The following is a 13,911-nucleotide window of genomic DNA, read 5'->3' on the forward strand; positions in this document are numbered from 1 at the left end:
TTGTTTAGATGAACACTCTGATGTCACACTGAAGTAGCCTGCTGCCGGGCGCTTCAGTACATACATTGACATACAAATAGCCTGACTTGTAGTGGAGTGCTGCTACATCAACTAAGGGTTTAGAATGGGGCAGCAATCTTTTCTTTTATTATGCTTCAATTTTTTTTTATTTTTCTAAAAATGCCAGATGCTATGAAGATAAGAAAAAATAATGAGCAAATGCTCATCAAAACCAGCTATAGAAGATAAATATATATATATATATATATATATATATATATATATATATATATATATATATGTACATGTATATCTGTGTGTGTGTGCGTGGGTGTGTGTTACCCAATCAGTTGTCCTTAACAAAGTTCTAGATCAATAGGATAATCTTTACTTTCTAAGCTGTTGACACATTGAATAACCTTCAAAAACCTTTTAAATGAGTAAAATGTCATTTTGCTTTATCCGCCATTTTAACTCTCCAACATGAATCTCAGCTATCCTACCAGCTCAGTAAGCTCCTATAAGCATAAATCACAATCTATTGAAACCCCATTCAGTTAGCTCTGTTGACCTGCTAATAACTGGTAGCTTTGGTTTCCCCATATAAAACTGCTCTGACAAATTAAAATATGTCATTTTCATCACCTTTTTCTTTTCCTGATTCATCACCCAGGATACATTCTTAGTCATCCTATAGGCAAGCAGGTATGAAGCATTTACCAAACACCTTAGGAATGATTTATTAACAATATTAGTAATATTTTTGAAAAACTCTAAAATGTACTTTATTCTATCCCTCCCCCCTCCCCCTTCCTCCTTAAAAAAAATAATAATAAAGTGATTGATGATATAATTTACCTATCGATAGATGGCTTCAGATTGACAAAAATGAAGTTAGACATTTCCTAGAATATCATCCTACCCAGCATGCCAGCCTTTACATAATCTTACATATAGTGCTTTCCTGTTCCATTTTTTTCTTATCAGTAAGATCCTCTATAAAATGAGAAATGTGTACCTCAAGCATTTTGTTGTGTGTTACTTTATATCAGGCATGTTTATGGGCAGAATACTGAAATTTTAAGTGGTATTTATTTGATGGAACATAAAAACCATTTAATGAAGTTATTGTGTTGCAAAACAAAAATATTTATATAAGCATAGATGATTTTTTTCTCTACTCTACATTTTGCATTTTTTTGAGCACAAATCAATTAATACCAGAATTCTTAAAGTGTTCGCTTGATGTTTGAAAACTATATGATGAAGTTGTTTTTTATTAGTGCAAAATAAAATGTTTTGTAAAAATAAAAATATTTATGTATATAATTTGAATTAAGTTTAATTGTCTTTTTTACAAGACTTACAAAAAAGCGTGCATTTTTGTAAGCTTTAACATATTTCCGAGCCAATCAATACTTTCTGCCTAAACATACCCAAGCCCAATTCTGAAAACCAAAATATTCTTTTAAAAAGTCATAATAACACTATTTAACTTAGGCATCATTATCAACTAAGAAACTTTTTTCTGTTGTTACGACAACTTTGACTAGGATAAAAATGACGTTCTAATTCAGGTATCCTCTGTTAAAAATGACTTGAAGATTTACAATACACACACACACAACAGTTGATCACAAATGAGATGATATTGTAATACCTCCAGAGCATCAATAATTCTAAGCACTTTTAGAAAGGATTTTTAGTGCTATTGCTACTTATTATTTGGATTTTTCATTAATCATTAAATAAAATAACATTTAAATGCAGAGCTTATCTTTGATCAAAAATATTTGTTTAAATATTGCAAAGGAATTGACTATATTGCCATCTTAAAAAGATTTTTTTTTTTTTAAAAAATATATTCTTAAAATATTTTTATATTCTTTTTAATGTAAATTTATTTAAACATAAAAATTTTACTGCTGAAGGTTTAAAAAAGTAACAAATTATTATATTTTTAGTATATTTTTTATTAATGTAAATAAGTTATTAATTTTATTATTTTAAATCATTATGTAATGCATAAATAATTTTAAAATATATGGAAACTCTTATAATTTAAAACACAAAATTATTAGAAAAAACTTTTTTAGATGATTTTTGAATAATCTGCATAATTAAAAAATAAATCTGCAAGCAATTCTTTATCTAAGCATTTTCAAATTTTGAGAGCAAATTTTGTTTTAACTGACTACAACTATTGGAATATTACACAACATGCAGCAGGGAAAATAAGTTAACATAATGCTAACATAAATTTTTTAACCTGGACATGGTTGTGCTTGTTCTGCTACAGACCACTAAACCACACCACCATTATCAATTTGGAAAATAATTATCTGATTGGTTACTGATTTGTTTAATGTTTTTAGTTCACAGAAAAACATGTTTACATTTGATACATATTAAAATGTTTGATTTATTTTACTGATTCAAAGTCATTTTTATAGTAACTTGTTTACAATTCTTGACATACTTTATTTTGTAATATATTTTTTTCTAAGGATTGTTGTGTGTTTATTGCTGTTAAGTCAAAAAAAAAAACTAAAACAAAAAATATTTCGTAACCTTTGATTTATTTTTGTTTTATTTCAACCACAAGTTTATAATTTTTATTGTTTCTAAAAAAATTTATTTTAAAAAGAGAATTTAAAATATAGAAAATATACAAAAATTAGAACTATGGTTATTTTTCCAATCACCATTATACATACTACTACAGTAACCAACAATATCATTAAATGAAATTTATTATAAATTTTTTTTAATAGATACTTTGCAAGTATCTATTGTAATGTAATTTGCAAGTATCTATTTTAATGTAATGGTTTTCAAAAAAGATCAAAAGTAAGAGTTAATCCTAAATAATAAAAAGGCAAATGACTCATCAAGTACATTACCATTCATAAATATAGTAAGATCTAGATTGTTGTATTAATAATTAATTATAATGAGTTTTATCGAGAGGTAAAGTTCACCAGCAACTGAGACCATAATGTTGTAACTGAAGTAAGATCATTTTTAAGCTCAAATGCCCCCTCCAAGCAATCAGAGAGTGTAGGCTTCTTATAAAGACAGGAATAAATAGTAGCATTAAGAGCGTTGTCCATCAAGGACTAATTTGATACTATGATTGGTTAGGAAGGATTAAATAATCTTAAAAATATTACCTGATATACAGAGCTTATAAAAAAGACCAGCATGCCAAACTTTATTAAAGGCTTTAGAAATGTAGAGTACAATAGCCTTAACCTCAACAAATCTATCTAATGCACAATAAATCTATCAGTTATTACCATTAACAAATCAGCAACAGAACTAAAAAATTGAAACCCATAATGACCTCTCCGCCTTTATCTAATGCACAATAAAACCTATTGGTTATTACTGTTAGCAAACCAGCTGTAGAACAAGAAGATCGAAATCCATATTGATGATCAGAAAGGAAGTTAATATATTCAAGATAAGAGATTTTTTTTTTTTAATTAAAGAATAAAAACTCTTGCTTATGGTAGTAAAAAGACTAATGGAACATTAGTTAGATGAGTCAAATTGGTCCAGAATTTTTGATAATAGAGATTACAGATGCCGCTTTCCAGCAGCCTGGACAACAAGAATTCGATAAGCATTTGTTAAATATTTTCAAACGCTTTGATGATAGCTTTGGAGAACACTTCTGCAGGATTATAACAGGTATGTTGTCGCGACCACAAGCTGTAGATAAATCTTAGTAGGAAATCACTTTCGATCAAAATAAAAGGTTAAGTGAGACAAATGTCAAGCATTGGATTAACCTGTTTGTTGGCTATATCAAATAGGATGTGATTATTTGAATCAAGAGATGAGATTGATGAAAAGTTCATTGTAAAAAATTCAGCTTTATCTTCAGGTGAGGTAAAAAATCTGAACCATACAAGAGGGGTGGAATAACAGATTTGCCTTTATTAAAGACACTGTTAAAGATTCTCCAGAAATCTAAGGAACCTTATTTTTTAAACACAATTGGGCCTCCAGTAGTGCAGCAAAACCTTTTACAATGGCTTGTATGAGTAGGATAAATACGTCCTGTTTTCTGAAAAATGTTGATTCAATAACTGCTTTCAAATTTCAAAGTAATTGACTCAACATGTCACAAATTTCATAGATACTGATTTCAAAAATATTACTGGCATTAATAGATTTAATGTGATTAAAAATTTTATTTGTGTAAAAGTGATTTAGTGAGATAAAAAAATAGGCACCATTTATAATGGGACCATTAAGCAATCTATTGTGTGTCAGGAGTTGAAAACATCAATGAAGTTGTGTTCTCATATATATATATCTCATATATAATTTTATTGAATACTTTATTAAAATTTTTGATTTGTTTTCCTTTATACTTTATTACAGTTGCAAAGATTTTTGGCATACAATCAGAATTTACAGTGCTTTAAGTTGTATTGTATTTCATTTCACTTACAATGTGACAAAGTTTATATATAGAAGATAGTGGCTCTTGTTGCACATTTCTCCTAAGTTCTTCCCAAAGTAACTCAATTAGGGTCTGGTGATTGTGGTCGACATTCCATTATTTTCATTATTTTATGGTTTCTGAATAGAAGATCTAAATCATTACCATTCATATAAACAAACCGATTTGAAAATAATTTTTAACTAGATGGCAGTATTTCATATTTTAAAAGTGTCTAGAACATATTTATGTTACCTTCCTCAAACTTATACACATTTGTCAACATTTTCTTTACTAAAACATTCCCAAGCAGTGACAGATCAACCCCTACTATTTACTGTTGCGGTCAAAGATCTCTGCTACTGGCACAAAAAAATTTGTGTGAGGCAATTGAACAAATAAATTTGAATTTGAATCCTGTTCTTTGAAGATCTTACACACACACACACACACACACACCCCCAATTAGGTGGGGAGTCCAAAGCCTCCACATTTATGATTCTTAGGCCAGCTGTAGTCAGGTTTCTTGAACTCTATGGTAGCTCTCAGAGAGGCTGAGTTCATCAAAAGCTGTAGAATATCATAGTACTAACAGTGCTATGTCACGAATGTCCCTGTTTGTACTTTTGGTGTGCATTGTCAAAGCTGAATTCCCACACAAATGTGGTAGTGGTGAAGTGGTAGAGCACTCACTTTATATGCAAGAGGTTCCAGGTTCAATCCGCACTCAACTTGTTTCTCTGCAAAGCGGCTTTGTTTGTCAAGGTTTATAATTAATATAAAAAAAAAATTTAAGCCCTGTATTACGGCTAAGGGTTTATTAACATTAATGAGGCAATTGCTTGGATAAATGAATTAGTATACTGAGTGTATCTGTGCATTGAGTCAAGTTCATTAAAAAAACTCAAAAATGACTAAAGAATCAAAAACTATAAAACACAAAAACCTATCATTCAATCTATCTAAATCTATCATTCAATAATATTTGTTGCATTAAAGTAACATTTCTTCTGCTGAATCTTATCGCCTGCAAAGTTAACCAGACCTACTAGCTCTTTCTGAGCAATAATTCTAAAGCCTTTGATAAAGTTTAGCATGCTGGTCTTCTCCATAACCTTATTGTGTTTAAGGTAATATCTTTAAGAATATTGAATACTTCCTTACTACTTGTAGTGTAAAGGTTGTCCTCAAAAGACAGCATTCTACTTTATATCCTATAATTTCAGGAGTTCCCCAAGGTTCTATCCTTGGCCTTTTACTCTTTTCAATTTCATTAACAATCTTCCAGAAATTCTCACATCTAAGAAAAAATTATTTGCTGATGATACTAACATTTATTCTTGTCTTGATAAGAAGCCAATATTCTCTTATTGCTTGAAGAGGGCATTTGAGCTTGAGAAGTATCTCACTTCTGTTACAGCATGAGGCATTTATTGGCTGGTGAACTAAACTCAAACAAAAATAAATTTTTTTCAGCAAATATTTATTGCACTAATCTACATCTTACTATATTTATAAACGGTAATGTACTCAATGAGATATCTACCCTTCATCTTCTAAGAATAACTCTTACTTCTGATCTTTCTTGGAAACCATATTTCAAATTAATTACAAAATTAGCATCTGCTTAGGTTGCATCTCTTTATCATTGTTGCCACTTTCTTCCTCAAGATTTTATTATTTATCTTTATAAACATCAAACCTGTCCTTGTATGGAATACTGCAGCCATATCTGGGGCAGGTCTTCCAAATATGTACTTTCTCTTTTAGACAAGATGTAAAAACGCATAGTAAACATAGTTAGACCTGCATTTGCAGCCAAACTCCAATCATTATCACATTATTGTAATGTTGCTTCTCTTTCTCTTTTCTATAAATACTATAATGGGCACTGCTCTAAAGAGCTAGCACCTCTTGTGCCGTCTACTAAAATTCATGTATGTATGTATGTATGTATGTATGTATGTATGTATGTATGTATGTATGTATGTATGTATGTATGTATGTATGTATGTATGTATGTATGTATGTAGGTATGTATGTATGTATGTATGTATGTATGTATGTATGTATGTATGTATGTATGTATGTATGTATGTATGTATGTATGTATGTATGTATGTATGTATGTATGTATGTATGTATGTATGTATGTATGTATGTATGTATGTATGTAGATATAAGTATATAAAAAAATATCTTTTATTATATAATGATTCTTTACCAATCGTGCAATCTTGAGTTTCTTTTGCATCACCATTAAAGAGTATACATGTGCGATTTTGATGCACATTGGGATTACCATTTTCGTCAACCCATGAATTCCATGAACTCCATATACTCAAACCAGCTAAAAATATGTTTTTAAACAATTAAATCATATACAATAAAATAATAAAAACATATTTAAAACATTCAACATTAACTATATATTTTTTTAACCTACCACATGATGATGACAGTATAAAACTTTTTATTTTTATTATTATTTTTTTTTTTTCTGCTGCTTGGTCTGAAGAGAACCAGATGCCACCACCAAAACAACCACAACATCACATGCCACCACCAATGGAAATAAAAATATATGTTTGGCATATCACTTGTTCAACTAAATGGAAAATTATACAATTTGAAATAAAACAAAATTGTACCTATTGTTTTTGGTAAAGCTAAATTATATAATGACATAAAAGAAAGATCTAAATATGTATCTAAAAAACCTGTATTTAAATATCTTCAAACTCTGGTTAAAAAGACATTTACATACATTGTTGGAAATAAGTCTCAATTTATTTAAAGTGTTTATAGGACAATGTTTTGAAAATGCAGTCCATAGTAAATTCAAAATTCAAGGACATTTCCAAAATTGCCCAATTTTAGGCTATTTAAGGATATTGAACTATTTACCATTCTACCATTGCAAAACTATCCTTTACAAATGCAAAAGTTTAAATAGTGATCTTTTATTGGGATCGCTTCGTTATCATTAAGAGTCAGTTGCTACAGGATGCAACAGGATCCAACAGATTATATAATGAAACAGTGGTATCAGACACATCAAATTAATTCAGGATTTCATAGGCAGGACACACTTGGTTTCAAGACTCAATGATCAGTATTTTAGACAGCCAGTAAAATGGTGTCTAAACATTTCATCAAACTTACACTAACCACACACACACACACACACTATAATCCATAATATTGCATAATATTCCTCAATTGTAATAAAAAATATAAAAATCATGAACATTTTTCAAAGTTTCAGTAAGCAATGAGAAATCAGGACCAGAAAAAGTCTGATTTAGTAGAATTCAATTAAATTAGCAAAAACAATTAGTGCATTATGGTACTTATATTTTTTATTATAGTATTGATGATTATTATATTGTGCAATGTGCAACTGCCCATATTAAATATGGCAGAATACTGTCTGTCTTTATCTAACACTTTTAGAAAAACTCACAATAGTTTTCCAATATCAAACTGTTGCATCAACTTTGTTAAACTTTGTTTATTTATAATCTAGTCTAAAAAGTATATTGCCAATCCAAATTCAACATACACTGTCAGGAAGGTTGATGTAAGCTTCATGACATGGATTTAAATACTTCTTTTAAAGCCGTAAATAAGAAAAAAACATAATATTTAAAGTCTATATTATATCTGCCTTGAGGACTAGAGTTTGATATAAAAGATTCTTTATAATGGGCTGATTGTTTTATAGTGAAATCTAAGAATAAAAAACCTTACTATTTTAAAAACCTAAATATTTTAAAAACCCAAATATTTTTTCCCAAATGACTAGCTAAATGACTAAAAAAAAAAAGAAATACAGTTTTAGGAAAAACTTCATGTTTTCCTGTTTTAGACTTTTGCTTTTCTTGTTTTTCTTTTCCAGACTCCATATTTTTCCATATTTTTCTTTTTTCATACAACATTACTAGATTTAGTGCAAACTTTAAACTGATGAATACGTAGGAGGAAGTTCTTCCTCAGATAGTATTAGCTATATTGTGTTTGTAGCAGCTATATAGTTTTGGTAAAAACACACAAAAATGCAAGGTATGCTGCATATTAACTAATAATTTTTCAAGATTTAAAAATTTTATTTGATTGCTTTTGTGGAATTTCAGCTGTGCCTGATAAAAAACTGATATGAATATGAACTATGTCTTGGAGATATTTCTAAATAGTTAAACAAATTTTTGTGATAAACAGTTTGTCTAAAAAAGGTCATCAAAGGAAAACAGGTGCAACATTATACTGTACAAAGATTCCTCACATTTTTTTATGAGAAGCTTCAAGAAATGATATGGAACTTTGAATCATTGTTAAAACTTAAACAAGAAAATACATACACAAGTTTTGCTCATAATCTAAACTAAGATCTTTATACTACAGACAAATACACACATGCATATATAAATAGGCTCTCACACACATGTTGCCTACAAGTTTGAAATAAAGAAATGGATAGCTCAATAAACAACAAACAAACTTTTTTATAAAATTGCAAAAATTTGTCAAATATCGAGAGTAAAAAATAATACAAACTTTCCAAGACGATTATTATGTTCATCTGATCCATATATTAGTAGTTTGAGAAAACATGTATCAAATTTGATTAAGATTAAAGTTCCACAACAACTTAGCTTTTAAAATCATTAAGCTTTAAGTTACAATACCCAAGTTATATTTTTCGATGGAACAGTTTTATTATTCTAATTTGAATTACTGTTATTCCAAGTACAGTGTTTTATCAATAATTTATAAATACTGTAATATTTATCTTTGCGATAAAATTTTTCTAAATTTCAGTAATAAGATAAATATTAACTAAATCACATAAACAACTTTAAGATAAAAAGTATGAAAAGAATAAATGAAAAACATTTAAGAACCAATAAAAACATTTAACAACCAATAAAAACATTTAACAACCAATAAAAACATTTAACAACCTATACATTTATTATCAACCAATAAAAAGTTAGGGAGACATTCACAATCACTATGATCATTGAGCCTTACATATTTCTACGGGCCATTGCAACCAAAATAAAAACAAAACAAAAAAATGTTAAATTTCATTGCTTATATATCAGACCAATGGTAGATAAAGGCTACAAGCTACAAGAGAAGCTAATATCTGCTCATAGCAAGGAGCCCTGAGCATAATGTTAAAGAAGTTGCTATCAATTGCAGTAAGATATTGCAATGACCACTTAAAAACAACTTTTAAACCTCAAACCACACTTACATTGGATTGTTTAAGTATTGTCAGAATATATTTATGCTCCAATACTTACCTCAGAAACGATGTAGTTTTCAGGACTGTTATAGAATTTCTGGAGGATCTACACAAAAAATTACATCAACTGATATACTAATCCACCAGAGATTGAGGCAAAGCAAATATTTGCTTGGCCGAATATTAACATTAAAATCGGATTTCCAATGCTGTTGGAGGCACTTTCAACATCAAATGATTCAGAGAGATAAGCTAAGTAAATAAAAAAACTATTGCTTTTTGTGAAGTACATTTATAAATCAGCAAGTTAGAGTCACAAGGTACTATTATAGTGCTACTATTATTTACCTTGCAGGCACATCATTCAGAGGTATTAAACTCACACCAACCTGGTGAATGCATTAGCTAGGTGGAACATTCTTTCTGTTATTATTCAACTAATGTTTATGACAAAATGCGGTGACAAAGCGTAAATAAGTTAGCATCAAGCAATTTGCTGCTTTTGCAGTCACTGTATACTTTTCCTCATGGTTTGTGGTTCCTGCAGCCCTTGCAAATGATATGGACTATCTTAATTATCTAGCATCAGGGTCATTCCATGCCAAGTGGTGCAAAGGTCCTTTATGGACCATCTCAGATTTTATTGAAATTTTTTTGATTTTGTACATATATATGTTAAAAGCATGTTTTGAAAATTTTAGATCAATATCTAATATGGATCTTGAGAAAACGCTATTTAAGTAGTGGGCTATTTTGCATAAAATTTCACTCTACAAGAAAAAAGGGTTTTTTCATCATTTTTAACAGCCAATAACTTTTGAACAAGTTAGTTTTATACTTCAATAATTATAAGATAGCAAGTGTGCTGTGGATACTTTGAAAAGAAAAATATTATTTCTGGCATCTTAACTTTTTCCATAATGGCGGGCTAAAGTTGATTTTTTTGTTTTAAGAATAAGTTTTTTTGTGATTTTAAAGACCTTAATCTTAAAAACTAGTTACAAAGTTAATACAAATCAAATTGCCTGCTGATCTACATGTGGTGGATAAACATTTTTAAAACAATCAGTTGATTAAAGAGCTGCATTCAAAAGTTATAGGTCTCCAAAATGAGTCAGATCGAGATTTTCGTAAAATTAATCTGTGATGCAAAGCATCTGTTACCTAAGATGGCACTTTTTTTTTTTATAAAATTTTTTATACGAATCAATTAAAGACTGTTAATTAATAAAAACCAAAAAAATTATTGGGCGCTTATTTATAACCTCCAAAAGGTAGTCTCTAAAAGTCAGGTAAATTTTCCATAACATTCTGAAATTGACATAATAAATAAATGCATTGAATTATATAATGTTATTTATTATGAAATATCAATTAAAAAATATCAATGCTTAAAGCCTTTTAATCCCTTTAGATAAAGAACTTTTAAATCCCAATAGATAAAGTCCCCTCCCCTCTGTCCCCTCCCCTTTTTATAGTACAATAATTTTTTTAATGAAAAACAATCAAAATGTTTTTAAGAAAATAAAAAAAATAATAAAATTTACAAAAAGTTAAATTTCTCAAATAATAAAATAATCTCATTGATTTCTTTTAAGTCAATACTATAAAATCTTTCACTGTTTGACTGGACTTTAAGAGATTGCACTTTGCATAAAATATGCATTAGAAGTACCCAACAAGATCATCTCTGCATGGCCACGTAAACTTGTTACATAAAGACTTTTTCATGAATTTCATATTAAGATCTTGATGCTCTTCTGAAATACTAAGAATATTTCCTAAATACCATTGAGCATCGTAAACGCAGGCCACATATTCTCCTGGTGAGTAACTGGAAATTTTATTAATATAAATTCTGCAAGTAGAAAAATCCACATTAGTGCAAATAATATCAAATGAGACTCTTCTTATTTTTATTGAGGTAAGTGACATTGGGATAAAACTGTGGTGGTTTCGTGTCCCAGGTATTGTCGAACAAGAACGATATCTCTCTCCCAAATTGAAGTTTGTAGTATGTATTTCTATTGAAACTTTGTCAACAAAAAAAAAAGATATTCCTTTGACGTGTTGAACACACCAGCTGTACATTTTGCTTGGTGTGTCAATAGGATCGTTTAGTGATTGTAGACTGACTCGTGCAACAAGACGTTTCACTGTTCCACCAACACCATCACAAGGGCTTTTACCATGCGATGTTGCAAAAAAGTGCCACTCTGCAGTCATGTCAAAATCGTGTATATGGTAGCATAAGTTGATAAGATTTTTGTAATTTTTATATTGTGATGCAGCTCCATCACTAAAATAGATAATGTGTTCAAATGTTTGTAATTGTTTAAGTTTATCAATAACATTACCGATAAAGCAATGAACAGCATCTGTTCCATGTTTCAGATGATCTGATATAACACAATAACTTTGACTATCAAGTTTTCCATCTTTTATAAAATACGCAACAAAGGGGTGCACAGTTGCTTGGCTGTTATTCCAGTGAAAACCTTGCACTGCCTCCTGTATTGGAAAACTATAGTTTTCTGCAAAGTCAAGAAGAACCAAAGCTTGATTTTCTTTTAAATTAGTTTTCAAATGTTGGTAGTAGGTGGCTTGACTTTTTGATATAAAATGATGCACTCGTAAACTATCTAACTGTTCATAAACCATTTCAATAAATTCATCTAAAGGTAGAGTTGCTGGTACTAAAGTACATTGGTAATTTGATTTTTGCCATTGATAAAAGTTAACTTCACTAATTTCTTTTTCTGTAAACAAAGTGTCAATGTAGTCTAACAAAACCTTTATAGCAGGACATTTATCGCAGCTATGCAGCATACAATTTCTATTTTCAATGCTACAAACCATTAATTTTAATAAGATTTTGTAATCAGAAATTCCAGGAATTTTCTGTACAAGGAGCTTTACATTTTGATGGTACTGGCAAACACAAACTGCATGCAGACCAGAAACACCACCCACATGAATGCACCACTTGGGCCTTAGCTCACAAAATTTTGAAAATCCAACTTTAAGATAATTATATTTCTTTTTAAACTCAATATGTAGCTCTTTCATATTGACTAGTAGAAGGCGCTTTTGGATATGTTGCTTTTTACTATCTACTTTAACTGAAACAAACTCTTTTTTTCCTGGACAAACCCTTGAATATTCATCACATTCGTAGAAATAATTACTCGGTAATTACATCTTCGCTTAGTTTTCTACCCGATTTTGGAGAAGGTTTTGATAGTATTCCACTTTTTTTACTTAATTTTCTGGCTTGTACTACAGATCTTTTTGAAGTAAAAAAAAAACTTCTGAGTTTTCTCTATTGACCAACTGTCTGGAGTAAGTGTAAGAAGTGTGATTTTTTCAGAATTTGACAATGTTTTTTCAAATTTTGACTTAATTTGAGTCATAATATTGTCTAAATCTGTGTTTGTTTTTTTCAAACAATTTTTTGAGGGTGATTCAATTCCACAAAGTGCAGCTATTTCTAAACCTAGCACATTGGCAACAGCCTTTTGTGTATGAGCTCTTACGCTATCAATTTTACGCTTTCCATATGCAACTCTATCTTTTTTCTCAACAAGTTTTAGAGGTGAGCATCCAAAACTTGCAATACTTGAATTAAGATCTTCTTTTAATGTATGGTTGTCAACATAAATTTCTTTTTCTTGGAGTTCATTTTCTTTTGTATTATGTTTGCAATTCAGAACTTTTCTGCAACTAGTGCAAATTTTTTGACCAGGTATTAAACCAAAATCTTTGGCATATGAAAAACTGATAACTCTAAGAGAAACTAAAAAATAGCGGAAATAATTATTAAATTTTTTTTTATTTATTTATTTAGTGTTATTAAGGTATTTTTATTAAATTAAGATATTAAATATTGAAACTTACTTTTCACATTTTTTGCGTGCTTGTTCAACGGATTACAACAATACCTGCGATGTTCATTCTCATACCTCGACAAGTAAACTTTCTCGTGATAGCTACAGATAAAATCTATGGGATTTATTTTGCTTCTCAAAGAAATAAGCTCTTGGTTTAGTTTAGACAGTTCTTGGAAGCGTTTACTTTTATTAGATAGATAGCACTGTTCATTTAATGCTTTACCAATACAGCAAGTAGAAAGCTCAGGCATATTACTTATTAATTCTTAATTGGTTCTAAAATACAACAATTTATTTGGTTTTATTAGTAC

At 29.4% G+C, this 13,911-nt stretch overlaps 1 protein-coding gene across 1 annotated transcript in view; it reads right to left on the reverse strand.

The window, feature by feature from the left end:
* Window positions 1-2,296, reverse strand: part of LOC105848474 (adhesion G-protein coupled receptor G2) — a 53,148-nt gene extending 50,852 nt beyond the window's left edge. Inside the window, exon 1 of the mRNA XM_065808111.1 lies at window positions 2,270-2,296. The gene's annotated coding sequence lies outside the window, so the exon portion shown is untranslated. The remainder of the gene's footprint in view (window positions 1-2,269) is intronic.
* Window positions 2,297-13,911: the final 11,615 nt, after the last annotated feature.

Source organism: Hydra vulgaris, chromosome 10 (assembly GCF_038396675.1).
Source record: "Hydra vulgaris chromosome 10, alternate assembly HydraT2T_AEP".
NCBI lineage: Eukaryota > Metazoa > Cnidaria > Hydrozoa > Anthoathecata > Hydridae > Hydra > Hydra vulgaris.